This window comes from Lacerta agilis, chromosome 16 (genome assembly GCF_009819535.1).
Source record: "Lacerta agilis isolate rLacAgi1 chromosome 16, rLacAgi1.pri, whole genome shotgun sequence".
In the NCBI taxonomy this organism is placed as follows: Eukaryota; Metazoa; Chordata; class Lepidosauria; order Squamata; family Lacertidae; genus Lacerta; species Lacerta agilis.
Genome location: NC_046327.1, coordinates 20,123,590 through 20,139,319, shown reverse-complemented (window position 1 = coordinate 20,139,319; position 15,730 = coordinate 20,123,590). Strand labels below are relative to the sequence as shown.

Below are 15,730 nucleotides of genomic sequence, written 5' to 3'. Positions count from 1 at the left end.
AAAGTTCTTTAGAAACACGATTTACAAAGACTCATAATCTAATCTCTATTGTGTCATGCTATAACATGACACAATAATTGTAGGTTTTATTTTATTTGTTTTTTTATCTTAGATTTTGGAAATGTACATCCAGGTTGTTGTTTTTTTCCTTTAATTTTTGGGGGGCCCCCAAGAGAGTGGGGCTCTAAGCTATAGCTTGTTTAGCTTATGCGTAAATCCAGCACTGCAAGTACCGGTAACTATGCAACCTTTAGAAGACATCTGAAGGCAGCCTTGTATAGGGAAGTTTTTTTTTAATATTTCATGTTTCATTATGTTTTTATATATGTTGGAAGCCATCCAGAGTGGCTTAGGCAACCCAGTCAAATTGAGGGGTATAAATAATACATTGTTGTTGTTGTTGAATAGGGCACCCCTATTTTCATCTGAGAAATGCTGGAGGATATGCTCTGCCCATGCATCTGTGTCTTTAACAGCAGCCAGTTACTGTGGAAAATCACAAATTAAGTTTTCTCACCACTTGGACTGGAAACGGAATTAAAGAGAATTGGCTGTCCTGCTATGGTTTGTCAGACATCAGTTCAATGGGGACGGGTTTTTAAACTTGGGTGGGTTGGTGTTTTGTTTGGGAGGTGGGATTGCTTCAAATTGTTTTTATATGCTATACATATGGTAATTTGTATTTTGTATTTGCACTTATATTTGTTGGCTGGGGTAGCCTATTGCTTAGGGGCTCTTGTTGGGGAAATGTATTTCTTGTTAAGTTTGTATACATTAGTATCGTTAACTGTTTTAATGGTTACAGGTAGGTAGCCGTGTTGGTCTGCCACAGACAATAAAAAAAAAATCCTTCCAGTAGCACCTTAGAGACCAACTACCAAGAACAAACTTAGTTGATCTCTAAGGTGCTACTGGAAGGATTTTTTTATTTTTTATTTTGTTTTAATGGTTTTTATTACGTCTTTTGTGCTTTTTATGTTGTAACTTTATGTTGTGAACTGCCCCAAGGCCTACAGATATAGGGTAGTATGCAAAATTACTGTAAAAATTAGTAAGCTTGTCAAATGATACCAGGAAGAACAAAAGTTGCCCATTTTGCACGCGTCTGAGGTGCAGAAAACAGAAGATGGAGCTATTTGTGGCATGGAGCTCAACTTTTATCACCTGCTAGGCCTGCTTTTAGATTTTGGCAGGCTTAGCTGTTTCACTCTTTATCTCTGGTCAAGCAGGTTTTGAAACAACTTAGGGGAGGAAAAAAAATCTGCCAGTGATCAAAGGTGGATGATCAAATTGTAGAGTTTGCAAAAGGTGTTGATAACTGTTAAGAGACCTCTATTCCCCTCACAGAGCTACAATTGTCAGAGTTCCCTGGGAAGAGGGATTGGTTGTTTAAACCACTTTTAGAAACTGTAGCTCTGTGAGGGGAATCGGGGGTCTCCTAACAGTTTTCATTACCTTGAAAAAACTGCAGTTTCCCAAGATTATTTGAGGGAAGCCATGGCTGGTCTGATGGAATGATGATGCTTTAAGATAATAGAATTATTATTATTATTAGATTTGCTTCCATCTTTATATTCCCCTGCTTTTTTGGAAGGGGGGGGGGTGAATGCTAACTGCTAAAAGGCCCAGCGGTCCTTGGCGTTTGGTGTTCCTAAGCTTTAACTAATGAATTTCTGTCAGGCTGTTGCTAAAAGCTGAAGGAGCTATGAAAAGAAATGGTTAGGGAGGGAAAGTGACAAATCTGTGTGAATAAGAAACTATATCAGAGGAAGTTTATTTGTAAGCTGCATTGAGTCCTGTCAGGGGAAAAAGGCAGTGTTTAAATAAATATCTAATAGTAATAAGTTGAAATGATTTTCTGAATGGAAAACCAGAAGCAAAAACTCCACAAGTAGTTGTATGTAGCAATCCTAGGAAGTGATTTTGAGAACACCAAAGAGGGAATTAAAATAAAAAAACTGGAACCATTTTCGTTGCCATCATAGGACTTTTGCATAAGTCTCTGTCTTCTGTTTGCATAATATTTGTAAGTTTTACAGTGGCAAATATTTCAGAGGTGGAAATAGGATTGCCTCAACCGCACACACACAATTGTATCTTTGACAGTAGCTTCGAACAATAAATTTAGCAAATGAAATTTCCATATGAGGGAACATTTTATTTGCTGTATTTCTGTGTGTCAGGCTGCAGTTAAACTTGCCCAAACAGAACCAGAGAAAAGCGAGGCAAGAGGTGGGGATCTGAATAAAAAGTAGTAAAATTATTTAATATGCTTTAATATGCATATTTAATATGCTGGTATAAATGCATCTGGTTTGCAATACTGAGAACTAAGCCAACATGTGGGAGCAGGGGGCGGAGAGTCATTCTTGAAAAGTAAATTTCGAGATAATACGACTTTGTACATAATTTTTTCCTTTGGTGAACTAACTATAATTGTATATTACATTGCTTTCTTCTTTCTTATATAGTAAAAGAAGAAGAAACAGGACGTGAGAAGTGAGTGAGAAGTTGGTAACTTCTGCATTGGCAGGTGGGAAAATAGTAGTGAATTGTGATGAGTGTTCAAGGAGTGGAAGGCATTCTAAAAGTAGCAGAGCCAGACACAATAAAGAAACATCCATGGGGAGAAAGTGGGGTGGGAACTTAGAAGAGGAGGGTTCGCCCCCTGAGTCTTATGGACCCAAGTTAGGGATGGATAAATCTGCCAATTTTATTTTTTCTCCATTTCTCTTCTGATCATAAATTCAGCAATTTCTCCAGATTTCTGCATCAGTTTGCCAATAATTTTTATTTTAACACCCTCACACTTTAGTGTGCATACATATTTTTTACCAGCAGTTTCCCCTAGTATCATGCCTTTTGATGTTATTTTCACCATTTTCTGCATTTTTATGCACACTTTCCCCATATATTCTAATTTTGGATGGGGGGGGGGAGGTGGTTGGATGGACAGCTCCGTAACAAAAATAAGAAATGGGCAGGTTTCATGTAGCTGCATTAGCAAATTAGGTAGATTTGAATGAAAATGCAAAGCAGGCTAAATTCCTACCCGTAAGCAACAAGGAATAGGAAGATGGATTAGCTAAGAAGTGAAAGTAATGAAATGGGAGATTAGGGCACCTGTCTGTAAACGTTTGCCTTTCTAAGGGTTTCGTAAATCTCAGACATGTCCATGCCACCCTCTCGCCCTATCTGAACTGCAGGTTCCTTTTCCTGAGCCAGGACTGTGAGGTTTAAAAGGCTCCCCCCCCCCCAACTCGTCTGCAGCTGCAGCAACCCTGCCGTGTCTTCTGGCTCCGGGAGCTTTGAATTAATCTGCCAGGACTGGGCATTCAGGTATGTACAGAGCCAGCCGCTGTTAATGAACACACCCAGCTGGCCTGCAGATCTTTGCACAGAACGGAGTGAATACTCTTAGTCTTTCCCACCGATCCAACAAGCATTCAGGCCTGGGATAAAAGCTGGCATAGATTCCATAGGCAGCAGTGCCTCTTGAGTTAAGTAATCTTGTTTTCTTTCCGGTACAGTATATATGATAAGACGGGAACATGCAGAAAGGGAGATTGGGCTGGAAAATAAATATTCTCTGTGCACAAATAACTGAGCAATAAAATGGAGTGTTCTGTCTGCAGAGTTGTAGCGTGTGTCTTAATTGGGGAGTTTTTTTTTATAATAACTGTCCATCAGGAAAGCATCCCAAAGCCTCTGGTGTTAGAGCCCTGGGAAACTTCAATTCAAATAGTTTGGACTGATGAGCCTCACACACAACAGTGATTCACAAACAAAACAAAGACACGGCTGAGTATTTGTATTACCCCTATTCTTAAGGGAAGACTTGATGTCTGCACCCCCACTCCTTTCCCAACTGTTGTAAAGTTGTCGTTTTTAAAATTGCATTTATTTCCCAGCTTTCACCAGCAGGTCCCAGGGTGTGTTACAACCCTTTAACATTCACAACTAAAAACAATTAAAATGGATTACAGTCCTGAAACACGCGTAACTCCAGTGTAAAGAGTAAATTGTAAATTTGCCAAAGCTGTGTAGTGAAGAAGGCTGACGTACATTGGTGGGGCGCCCCACACATTTTGCTCCTGGCTATTGGCCACTTGCGACCAGGTGAAGATGCCTGGGTGCCAGGATGGCGCCTGACATCTCCACCATCTGGAGGTGTATGCCTGGGGATCCTCGGATCTTGCCTGTTTTCACACACTAGCAACACATCCTGTAGAATTCTGTCCATGGTATTTTATCTGCACAATTGGAACGAAATTCAGGAACCAAAAAGTCATGAAAAATAAGACTTTTGAGCTGTCTGGCCCCCAAATGGCAACTAGGCATTCTGTTTTGGTGACTGTAACCCTGGCTTAAGGAGAGAACTATGGAACACCTCTATTGCCCAGGACCCCCCTTAGATTTGCTGTTATTCTGCCCCTAATTTCCTCATCCTGGTCATCCTGTGAGCCAGTGTGGTGTAGTGATTAAGAGCAGTAGACTCGTAATCTGGTGAACCGGGTTTGTGTCTCCGCTCCTCCACATGCAGCTGCTGGGTGACCTTGGGCTAGTCACACTTCTTTGAAGTCTCTCGGCCCCACTCACCTCACAGAGTGTTTATTGTGGGGGAGGAAGGGGGAGGAGACTGTTAGCCGCTTTGAGACTCCTTCAGGTAGTGATAAAGCGGGATATCAAATCCAAACTCTTCTTCTCCTGCCTCACCTCTCTGCCTGTTTCTTTTCTCAGTTGCAAATTCCATATTGCTTGCAGGGTGCCATTTTTATCTCATTGCTCTCTTGACCAGGGCCTCCCCCTGCAGCTTCCTAAAAAAAGGAAATAATGGGTGATCCCAACCCTCAGCAAAACAAAAAGCAAAAAACAACAACAAACCCTTACTTTTGAGAAGGGAATGAAGGTAACTACCAGGGCTTTTTTTCAGCCAGAGCTCACAGGAACTCATTTCCAGCACCTCTCAGGTGGGCACCATTGCCATTATGACAGAACAAAGCAGGTGTTCATGATGAGTCCTGGCACCTCTTTTTCTAGAAAAAATAGCACTGCATCCAAAATTCAGAGGGTGAAGCTGTTTTCCTGGAATGGGGATAAGTGGTGAGGAGGTAGACTTCATTTGAGCACGTAGTCACGGGGGAGGAAAGTATGTCTTCGTCTAAAACTGATCAGAGGTAGGGGGAAGTTTTATCTGTTTAATTTCTGTGTTCCAGGATGCCATTAGAGTCATAGAAGCAGAGCTAGTAAGAATATATATTTATATTGGGTGTTCTGGCCTTGTTCTTTCTCTTAAAAAAAAGAGGTTATCTTAGGCTTGGCAAGTCCCTGCCAAAGGCACTAACTTCCATAGATCTCTAGATACAGTTATTAGTGTAAGGGCCAAATTGCACATGACATGCTTAATCTGGCTGCTTTTATTTTTACTCAAAACAGCACCATGGAGGGCAAACAGCTTCCAGGCAGAGGGTGATTTCCAGCAGAAAACTGGCACAGTGCCTAGGATGGCCAGGTGGAAGGAGAACAACTAAAGTTCCTGCATTTTGAATAGTTGTGTAGAAGAAGGAACTCCACCACGCAATGAAAGCTACACCTGGTGAAATTCCCTTTGCAATCGGTAGCACATGAAACTCTTAATCTCAGGGTCGTGGGTTTGAGCCCCACGTTGGGCATTGCAGGGAGTTGGACGAGATGACCCTCATGGTCCATTCCAGCTCTGCAATTATATGATTCTACACAACTATTGAGATGCAGGAGCCCTTTCTTCTTTTATACCTGGCCAACCTAGCAGCCCCTCATCCGGATCGGGAGCATGTTTTCAGATCGGGGCGCAACCGCTGCTCTTCCTTCGGAACGAAAGCAGCCAGGCTAAGCACACTTCTTAAAACTTGTGACTAATATCATGTGTGGTTTGGCCCGAGGTCTATTCCATGATACTATAGCATATTTAGCAGGTTTAATTATTTATCCAGGCTTGATGATGGGCTCTGTGGAACACCTGCTGCCCCATTAGGGAACCAGCCAGAATGCACTTGGCTGGTATCCTGAAGCAACAGGGATCTTGATATCTCTGGGAGAACTGTGCTCTGCTCATCAGCAGGATTTGTAACACAATAGGCGGGCTTCAGAGTAGCATTGCCAACTGATCAGAAAAATAATAACCTAACCTGCTCTTCTGCCCTAAGCAGACTTGTTGGCATCTGTCTGTCCCAGGAGTCAATGGAAGAGTGTGCCTTAGGGGGTGAGAGATATACTACTGTTTTTGTTGGGTGACTGCCGGATTTGTGAGCCCAGGAGCAGATTGCTCTGCAGGAATTACACCATTTAATGCTGCTTTCAGGGTTTTCCCGTCCTTCCTCTACGCACCACCACTGCTCTTCATTTAATTTCATTTCACTTTTAATTTGCATACCGCCTTTCTGTATTACCATACCCAAGGCAGTTTACAAGCTGAAAAACAACTAAGATCGCACACCTTATAAAAATATGATCCAATACAAGGATTTCATAATAAAAGCCTAACTTTAAAATAAACAGCTTATATCCAATAAAGTAATATTCAATAATCTATTAAAATACAATAAAGGTAAAGGTACCCCTGACCATTAGGTCCAGTCACGGACGACTCTGGGGTTGTGGTGCTCATCTTGCTTTATAGGTTGAGGGAGCTGGTGTTTGTCCGCAGACAGCTTTCAGGTCATGTGGCCAGCATGACCAAGCCGCTTCTGGCAAACCAGAGCAGCGCACAGAAACGCCATTTACCTTCCAGCTGGAGCGGTCCCTATTTATCTACTTGCACTTGATGTGCTTTTGAACTGCTAGGTGAGCAGGAGCTGGGACCGAGCAACGGGAGCTCACCCTGTCACGGGGATTCGAACCGTTGACCTTCTGATCAACGAGTCCTAGGCTTTGTGGACCACAGCGCCACCCACACCCCTTAGAATACAATAGTACACAATAAATATCAGCAAATAATAATTAAACACAAATGCACTCTTAACAATTACAATAAATAATTTCTAAACTATAATCGATAAAAATAACAGCAAGTCACAGTGCATTAAATAACACTGCAAACTGAGAAGCAAAGACACACAACTTGTGTGTGTGTGTGTGTGTGTGTGTGTATAAATGTCCCTGAGCTCCTCTTCTCCCTTCCCAGCTACTTTAGTTGTTCCAAAATCATGATCTGGGAAAGGCTCCTAGGGCTGGAGGGTGGAGCAAGGCAGGTGGGGTGGGGGTGGGGAGCCATTGCCTGGTGGCCAGCGCAAAGTCTCTCTCCAGTCTTCTGCCTCTTGGTAGCCCTAATTTACATAAATTGAACAGGCGATGCTTTTCCCATTGCGCTAATTCCATGTCATACAAAGCTTCGCCTGCTAAGTATTGGGTTTGGGGGTTGCTGTTCTGTGTTGCGTTGGATTTCTTGCTGAAATGTGCTAATCTAGATAGGTACCTACTTGCACTGGCGTGCTTTCGAACTGCTAGGTTGGCAGGAGCTGGGACAGAACAACAGGAGCACACTCCGTCACGGGTATTCAAACCGCCAACCTTCCAATTGGCAAGCCCAAGAGGCTCAGTGGTTTAGACCACAGTGCCGCTTGCAGTTTTTTAAAATCTAGCTACAGAGCATGTGACTTCAGTAGGAGGGATGGGGAATGTGGGAATAAACTAAGGCAGTATGTGATGTTGCTGCTGCGATGGTGTGTGCCATAAGAGGTGATTCTTGTGTACATGGGGCAATGCATGAAGGATTCTGTACCAGTAAACAGCTTTGAGTGATTATGCTTGAGATAATGTAGACAGCATGTATGCATTCAACCCTTGGGAACTGTAGCCTCGCTCCAGAAATGCAGGTGTGTACATGCCAAAGCTCCTTTGTCTGGAGGCCAAACATACCTGGCATCAGGCATGTGAAAAGTTCATGACGGTTGCGAAATAGGAGGGGCTGAGGGAGGCCAGCATTGAAGTACAGCATTGAGACTGAAACATTCTCCCTCAAGAAAGACACATCTTCAGAAGCAGGGTGCCAGTAGCAAAACTTACAATTTGTGATTATAATTTTAAAAGGTAAACAAAACATAGCGATAATGCAAAACCAGAGATGAACTGAAATACCAGTTGCTTTACTATTTGTTCTGGGTTTTTTGAAAAGTGTGTTCTCGAAACTTCCTCTGTTTTTTTGTTTTTGTTTTAAATAAAAAAGTTGGCTATAACCCAACAGAGGGGGCGGGGATTGAAACGCATCTACTCTCTCGCCAATCAGATGATAGGTGAATTAGGATATATGTCTGTATGTCTGTCTGTATGTATGCATGTTCTCCATTCATTAAAACCTTTCATAAGCTCCCAGTGTCAGAAAACTGGCAAGGTGCTTTCTTCTTAAAATGACAAGGTGAGAAGGCTTTTCTGTTGCCCTGCCACTGCCAGCCAAATGACAGGATCTGTGTGTTTTAATTTAAACTTTGTGATGTTATATTGTTGTTGTAAGCTGCCCTGAGGACATTATTTAGGACAAAAGGCGGGTTAGAGATAAAACAAAACACACACACACTTGGTTTTTTTTTAATCCTCACTTGTTAAACCAGCTCTTTTTGTGCATGTGTGGAAAGCTTTAAAGGGATTGGAAGTTAGGCTTTTAAAAGCCCATGTAGGCACACTGTTCGAATTCCAGGAAGTGTCAGAAGGATTTGGCAAGTGGTTCTGTTTCTTCCAAAAACCATGAAGTTCAAACTGAAATCTGGCCAAGATCTGAATGTTCAGATTAGCCTTATTAAAGGCTTTCTACAAAAGGTAACTTTCACAACTTGTCTGAGTTTAATGTTAAGTCAAATTAGTATGGTTTGAGGAACTGACATTCCTTAAACAGACATATACAGTAACTTGTATCTGGCAGCTGCGGTAGGTCTCAAACCAGAGACTTTCTGGGAGCTGAACTGGATCCTTTTTCCTGAGCCAACACTGCTTCTTAAAGACTAGAGGTCTCTAGGACTCTATGCCCTGGGCCTTGAAAGATGCATGCATTGCAGGGAATTGAACTAGATGACCCTCAGAGAACACTTCCAACTCTACAAGTCTGTGATTATGTGATTCTACACTACTTAAGTGGCCTTATGTCTTACTTTACAGACCTCTAATCCAAAGGACTGTCAGAGAAGAGGGTCCTCTATGTGAAGACAACACGCTATCCGAAGGCTGTTCAGTCCAAGTTTGGTTAAAACAACAAAGAACCATAAAAACAGAGAGCAAGAGATTTGAAGTTGACCATCAGCAGTAAGGACACCATGGTGAGGTGTGTTTTATTTCCATTTAGATTGCATTTAATTATTTCTAAGTTTGCACCTCTGCATATGAAAAGTCACAAGCTAATTTGATTCAAATTGGTGTCGTCTTTTTGTCCTCATTTTTTGGCAATGCATAACTGGCTGCCCTCCTTTACCGGGGAGCGGGTGCTCCACTATTGCACTAATGCTGGTCCAAAACATTTTGCCAACTGAAGCAAAACCCACCAATGATGTTCCACCCCTAACCCTATGCTAAGACCAACACTTTGGAAAGTCTCACCCTACTATTCAGGCATCAATTCCTGCCTTTGTCTATTGTCTAAATCAGTGTTCCCCAAACTTGGTTCTTCAGCCATTTTTGGACTACAACTCCCATCATCCCTAGCTAGCAGGACCGGTGGCCAGGGATGATGGGAATTGTAGTTCAAAAACAGCTGGAGGCCCAAGTTTGGGAAACACTGATCTAAATCAAGGATAGGGAATGTATGACTTTCCAGAGGTTACTGGACTACAGCGCCCATAATCCCTGACCATTGGTCATGCTGGCTGAGGCTGATGGGAGTTGAAGTCCAACATCATCTGGAGGCTACAGGTCCCGTGCCTCTGCCCTAAATTCTACTACTTAAGCATCTATCTTCACCTTGCCACATGGTACTGCTGGTCCTATTCTGCGCTCACAGAAACCACTGGAAGTGGAGTCGTTAACCGTGAAGGTTCTAGGTGTGAATTTCTTCCTGTGTTTGAGGGGCTGCTGTCTTCAAAGGATTTCAAAGCCTCTAAACTTGACTGTTCATACACAGCACAAAGATACTCAATTGCTTTCTTTATGAAAATGATCCTAAATTAGTGCAAAGGGAAGAATGTTCTGCTGAATTATTTTTCTTATTCAAGTACGTTGTTTTTGAACCAGTTTTTACAACTCTTGTCTGTGAGTCCATACATAAAACTTAAGTTAGCCAGAGAGTCTGTGCAAATAAAAACTATTTCTCAACACTTTTTGTCCCATTCTAACACTGTTCACAAGTGGCTAGAGTTACAAAACAAACAAGAAAAAGCACAGCTTCTTCTTGCCTTAACCCATTTAGCATCTGATGTATAAAATTCAGCAGGTGAACCTTTTCACTGCAAGGTGATAAACACATTATCTAGCAAATGTCTGTATGCCAAGCTACTGTTAAATGCTCAGTTGCAGAGATTCGTTGCTGGCAACTCCACATGGCACATTCCTCTATAGAAAGTGTTCAGTGTTGCTTGTGAAGATGCCCTAAAATAATGAAATCAATTGTGCATTTTCAAGATCATCAATAAACACTCTTCTCCTGCTGCAGTTTATATACATTGCCACAATGCACGTTATAAGAGTGCCATGTTCCTGTACATTAATGCATACCCATGCCTGCAACCTCCTGTTTGGGAACCTGTCATTGCACGTGTGCAACAGCCGTCTCAAATGGACACACCTCAGCTTAACCACAAAGTGAATGCGGCTTACACTTTCAAATCGCATGGAAGCTGGTTTGAAGAGAAACACACCAAAGAGCAGTATTTTTAAAGAAACTACAGGATAGAGATTGATTGTGGCTAACTTCATGTGTGCACTGCTTCAAACATCAGGGATGGGAGTGTGTTGGAATCTGAGTAAATGCTAATGTGTATGCAGCCTATGTGTGAAGTCTCCTTCCCAGTGCCTAGAATGTTGCCATTACAGTGTTCTCGTACTGAAGATGCTGGGAAACATAGCTCTACAGGATGCCTAAGTCCATACTATGAACAGGTGGCATGGAAACTACTTAGAATCATAGAGTCATAGAATCATAGAGTTGGAAGAGACCACAAGGGCCATCCAGTCCAACCCCCTGCCAAGCAGAGGTCCCAGAGGTCCTTGTGTCTGGGATCAGCGGCAGCCTTTGGGCTTTCAAATTTCAGTGGTGCCCTCTGCAATGCCAAAATTTGGTGCCCCCCCCCCGCCTCTTGCCTTCCATTTGATGTCATGGTTGCAGCACCCCCTGTGGCGCCATCTTGGCTCAGCACCCACTGCAGGCGAACTGGTCGTGCCCCCCTAAATCCGTCTCTGCTGGGATGCTACTGCCACAATCACCAGGCAAGTCTGGAAGAAGGGAAAGGCAGGCGTCTGGATCCTGCAACAATCCCAATTTAATTAATATGCAGGTTATATATTCAGACTTGAGGGGGAAGTTAGCTATTTTCCCATGGGAAATAGCTTTGTAAAGTGTGCTACTGAATCACCAAAAGAGTTTTCCCATCACAACTTTCAGGTCAGCATTTGCTATAAGAGCTAGACCCCCATGCCTACCTTAAAAAAAAAAAAAGTGGTTTTGGATTTTTTCACAACCAGATTATGTGCCAATTACCAAAAACATCACATTTTCTTTTAAAATAATAATAATACATTTCCCAGATTTTGAATATACATCATACATTTTCTGTAATAAATCACTTCCCTCAGAACTTCCTAGTCCATGGCATCCTAATCAAACCTTATTTTGCTGCATATCCATTTCTTCCATCCTATTTCGTCCTACATATATATCCCTTATTGTTAGTAACTGCTGCTCACACTGTTGTTCCTACTTGTAAGTTAATTTAAATATTATATCTCCTTAAATACTCTCCCAAGTATTTCCACTCATCTTTTATCTGATTCTCATCTTGGTTTCTTCCCCCCCTCCCCGCTGTCATATACTGGTATGCTAGCTCTGTGTATCCTATCAATTTATCTTGCCCCAAAATGGCAAAAACCAATCACATTTTCTGCGCTGTCATGGAATTGTGGAATAGAGGCGGGCAGCTCTGAATAGCAAAGTGAAGCAACACAAACGAGTACATTCAAACTTTGCGAGCCACAGACATTTGGTATAAATTGCGCCTAGTGCTGCAGAACTCCCAGTGTTAAGTCAGACTTGCTGGGAAGGCTTGGCTGTTATGTTTTGGGGGCTGTCTGGAGCGTGTTATGTTTGGTTCCCATTCTTCTCCTCATCCCCTGCCAGTGTTAGCAGCTTTGCTACCTGTTTCCATCCCCACCTCTTCTGCAGAGCTACCCATCTCCTCCCAGCCTTGTCCCCTCTCTGCATGCTGCTCTTGTTCCCTCTCCCTGCACCTTTGTGCCATTCAGCCTCTTTTGTGCCTATCTTGTTCATTCTTTCCCTTTCAGCGCCATTCCTCTTGTCTGGCTCGCCCCTCCTTCCCTTCGCCCTCATGGGTGGTTTTGTCTCCTTGGTTTGTGTGGTCTGCCCTGCACATTCCAGGCCTTTCTCTCCTCAGGACCTGACATGTTCCCCACAGAAAAGGGGATTTATCACATGGATTATGCTTTTCATTCTGCCTTTTGTTTTCAAAAAAATTCACCCTTCTCTCCCCCCCACCCTTGTACTTTGTATACACAGACTTGACAATGCACATATCTGAGGGCTTTTCTGGAGTGCCTGACGCATATGATTCTTTGTGCGTTTTAGTTTGAATTCCCCATCTTTCGTTTCTTTATGTATCTCAACACCACAGGCCTGACTTGGCCAGCTCTGAGGTGTGTTCTCGGTCCCCCCCCCCCAATTGCTCTGCTCCAAAGCAAAAATAGGCCTGTGCATGCTCATACTGTTCACCATTTCTCAGACGACAAAGACAGAAAGAGAGGCGCTTGTGTACCTTCTCAAACCATCACAGGCACATGTTGTTGAACGCTCTCCTGCATCAGCTATAGGTTGTGTTTCTTTGCTCCGCAAAAGTCTGTCCGTTGCTGGCTTCTGAAGCAGGGTGTGTTAGTAAACTGACAATAACTATTTTTCTTTCCCACCCCTCCAGGCCAAAACACACAAACATGTTGCGTTTGATAGAATCTTAAATCCTTCAGTGAATCTGGCATATTAAAGAAAAACCTCCTGTAACTTTGAACACATTCAGCAACAGCTACCGCCTGAAGGGATGAGCTGCAAGGGGAACAGTGCATTTTGTGCCCCTGTGCATGCATTTACAGATATGCGCAGGAACCCCACCCTGCCCCAACTAAATTATAGAGATGGAAGGGGAAGATGCAGAAACCCATGCCGGGGGGGGGGGGATTTTAGAGCGCACAAAAAGAAGAAATATCTGAGCAGGCTGATGCTTCATCCAAAGGCAAAACAGGAATGGGGATTTTGTGAGGGGCAGGAAACCGAAAAGCGGGAGAAACTGAAAAGAAGGGGGGGGCAACTGGAAAATTGTGATTATATGATCCTATTGTGCATGTGGTGGTGCTGGCAGTGTTTTGGGAGCTGCCGCTTTGTATTCCCATCTGAACTTTTGTGTTCAGTAGGATGCTCTTGTAAGTTTGCAGCGGAGGCAGCAAAAGCCCTCATTAAAAATGCGTGCGCAGCAAAATCCTGTGGCAGAATAAATGGAGACATTCAGCAGAGCCTTGAAACAAAATCCATATGAGGGAGCCCCCCCCCTTCCCCGCATCTCCTGCCCTGATAGCACAGGGATTTGAGGCAGCGGGTCTGGCTCTTGCTGCTGCGTATGTGTACATCTGTGGCTACAGGAACTTTGCCCAAACTTCATTCAAAGCAGTGGGTCTTTCAGCCTTTGCTTTTATTCTGAGCAGAGGGAGGGCAGAGGGGGGACCACGGGCCGCTCCATTTCCACAGAAGGGGGGGGAACGTTGCTCTAGCCATTCTGAGCGAAGCATCCACATTCCATTTCCCTACCCCTGGTGCAGAGTGGTGAAGCCCCACGGCTGCTCCTCTGCATGGGTCAGCTGCTCCTCTTTGTAGCAGAAAGATGGAGCAGAAAAGGGGGAATGAGACGTGAAGAAATTTACTACACATATTGAATCAAAGCACTGATCCTGAGAAGGCCTGAATGCCTACAGCTCTTTTTTTTTAATTACAAAGAACTCGCCCAGTTCCTTTTGTGTGAAGCAGCTGTCAGAATCAGACCCTGTTTAATATGTGTCAGGCTATCCAGCCGTGAGGGCGGTGTGCAGGGAGTTTATAGTATAAATGGCTGTGGCTGAAAACCCCACCGAGGGGGGATTAAGTGTCTGGGGCTGCTGCGGAAGCCTTTGGAATCTGCAGTGCTTACGTTAGGGTTGCCAACCTGGGGTTTAGCAAAAATGCCAGAGGGGTGTGTGCCAGAACTGGGCAGAGCCAGGTGGGTTTTGATTGGCTAGTGCGTGGAACGTGGCCATTTGGAGGACAGGTCATTGGGGGGGGGGCACAGCCTGGTGCCCAGCTTCAAAGTATTTGCTATAGTCATAGAATCGGAGAATTGTAGAGTTGGAAGGGACCCGAGAGTCATATAGTCCCACCCCCTGCAATGCGGGAATCTCAACTAAAGCATCCATGACAGACGGCCATCCAACCTTTGCTTAAAAGGAAGGAGAGTCCACCACCTCCCGAGAGTGTCTGTTCCACCGCCAAACAAAAAGTTCTTCCTGATGTTTAGTCGGAATGTCCTTTCTTGGAACTTGAAGCCGTTGGTTTGGGGCCTACTCTCAAGAGTAGGAGAAAATGAGCTCGTTCCCTCTTCCATGTGACAGCCCTTGAGATATTTGGAGACTGATATCCTACCTTATCGTAGTCAAACTGATCCTGAACCTGAGGTGGTTGTTTAAGTTAAAATTGGGGTTAGTAAAAGAGTTGGCAGATTCCCCCCCCCCCAGTTTACATTCAGTTCTGTGGAAACTTACAAACCCCACTGCATAGAAAAATGTATTATTGCAATTATATAGCATCTTCTTTTGTATGCATAACTTGAAATGCCCTGCAAAAGTCTCATGGGGAGTAGGGAATGTGAAATGCAGGATAGTGAGAGGGGAATGTGAGCAGGTGTGCACTTGTGCTTTCTTCCTATAAGGTAAGAAGAGGCAGATTTGTACGTGTGTGTTTGTTTGTGTATGAGAGAGACAGAGACAATGACAGAGAGACGGAGATACTAAGCGCTTTGTGAGGATTTTAAAAAACTGGGTTACCTGCAGCTATTGTTAAGACTTACATTGGGTTGTGGAGGCAGCTGTTAAACCGTCAACATTTTATATTATCAATTTATTCAAAAACACTTCTAAATTCAGGGCTTTTTTCTTTTTCTTCAGCCAGAACTTGCCGGAACTCGGGTGGACGCCATTGTCATGATAAAAGAATAAGGGAGGTGTTCACAGTGAGTTTCAGCACTTCTTTTTTTTTGCTACAAAAATAGCACTGTCTAAACTTAATATTTAAAAATCTGTAAGTCGCATATGTGTGTGTCTGTTCCAGAGCTGGCATTAATATCAAGTGACATGAAACAGTTGCTTCAAACTGTTGCTTCCGGCCTCCATTTTATTACATTTGCTGTGTTTAAAATGTGTTGGGACTGATGTCACTCTGCCTTCTTGCATTGGGTGTGAAAACGCCTGACAAATGCTTTATATGTTACAGAAAAGACAGGTCCCTGCCTTTGCACTGTGGGTCAATCATACT

At 43.4% G+C, this 15,730-nt stretch overlaps 1 long non-coding RNA gene across 2 annotated transcripts; it reads left to right on the top strand.

Moving 5' to 3' along the window:
* The first annotated feature begins 546 nt into the window (after nt 1-546).
* Nucleotides 547-15,431, top strand: LOC117060842. Of its 2 annotated transcripts, none has more exons than XR_004428038.1 (5): nt 547-608; nt 2,472-2,533; nt 3,207-3,339; nt 9,127-9,289; nt 15,364-15,431. It is a non-coding gene; the product is annotated as an uncharacterized LOC117060842 (long non-coding RNA). The 2 variants fall into 2 exon arrangements; XR_004428039.1 differs by lacking the exon at nt 547-608 and adding an exon at nt 2,100-2,232.
* Nucleotides 15,432-15,730: the final 299 nt, after the last annotated feature.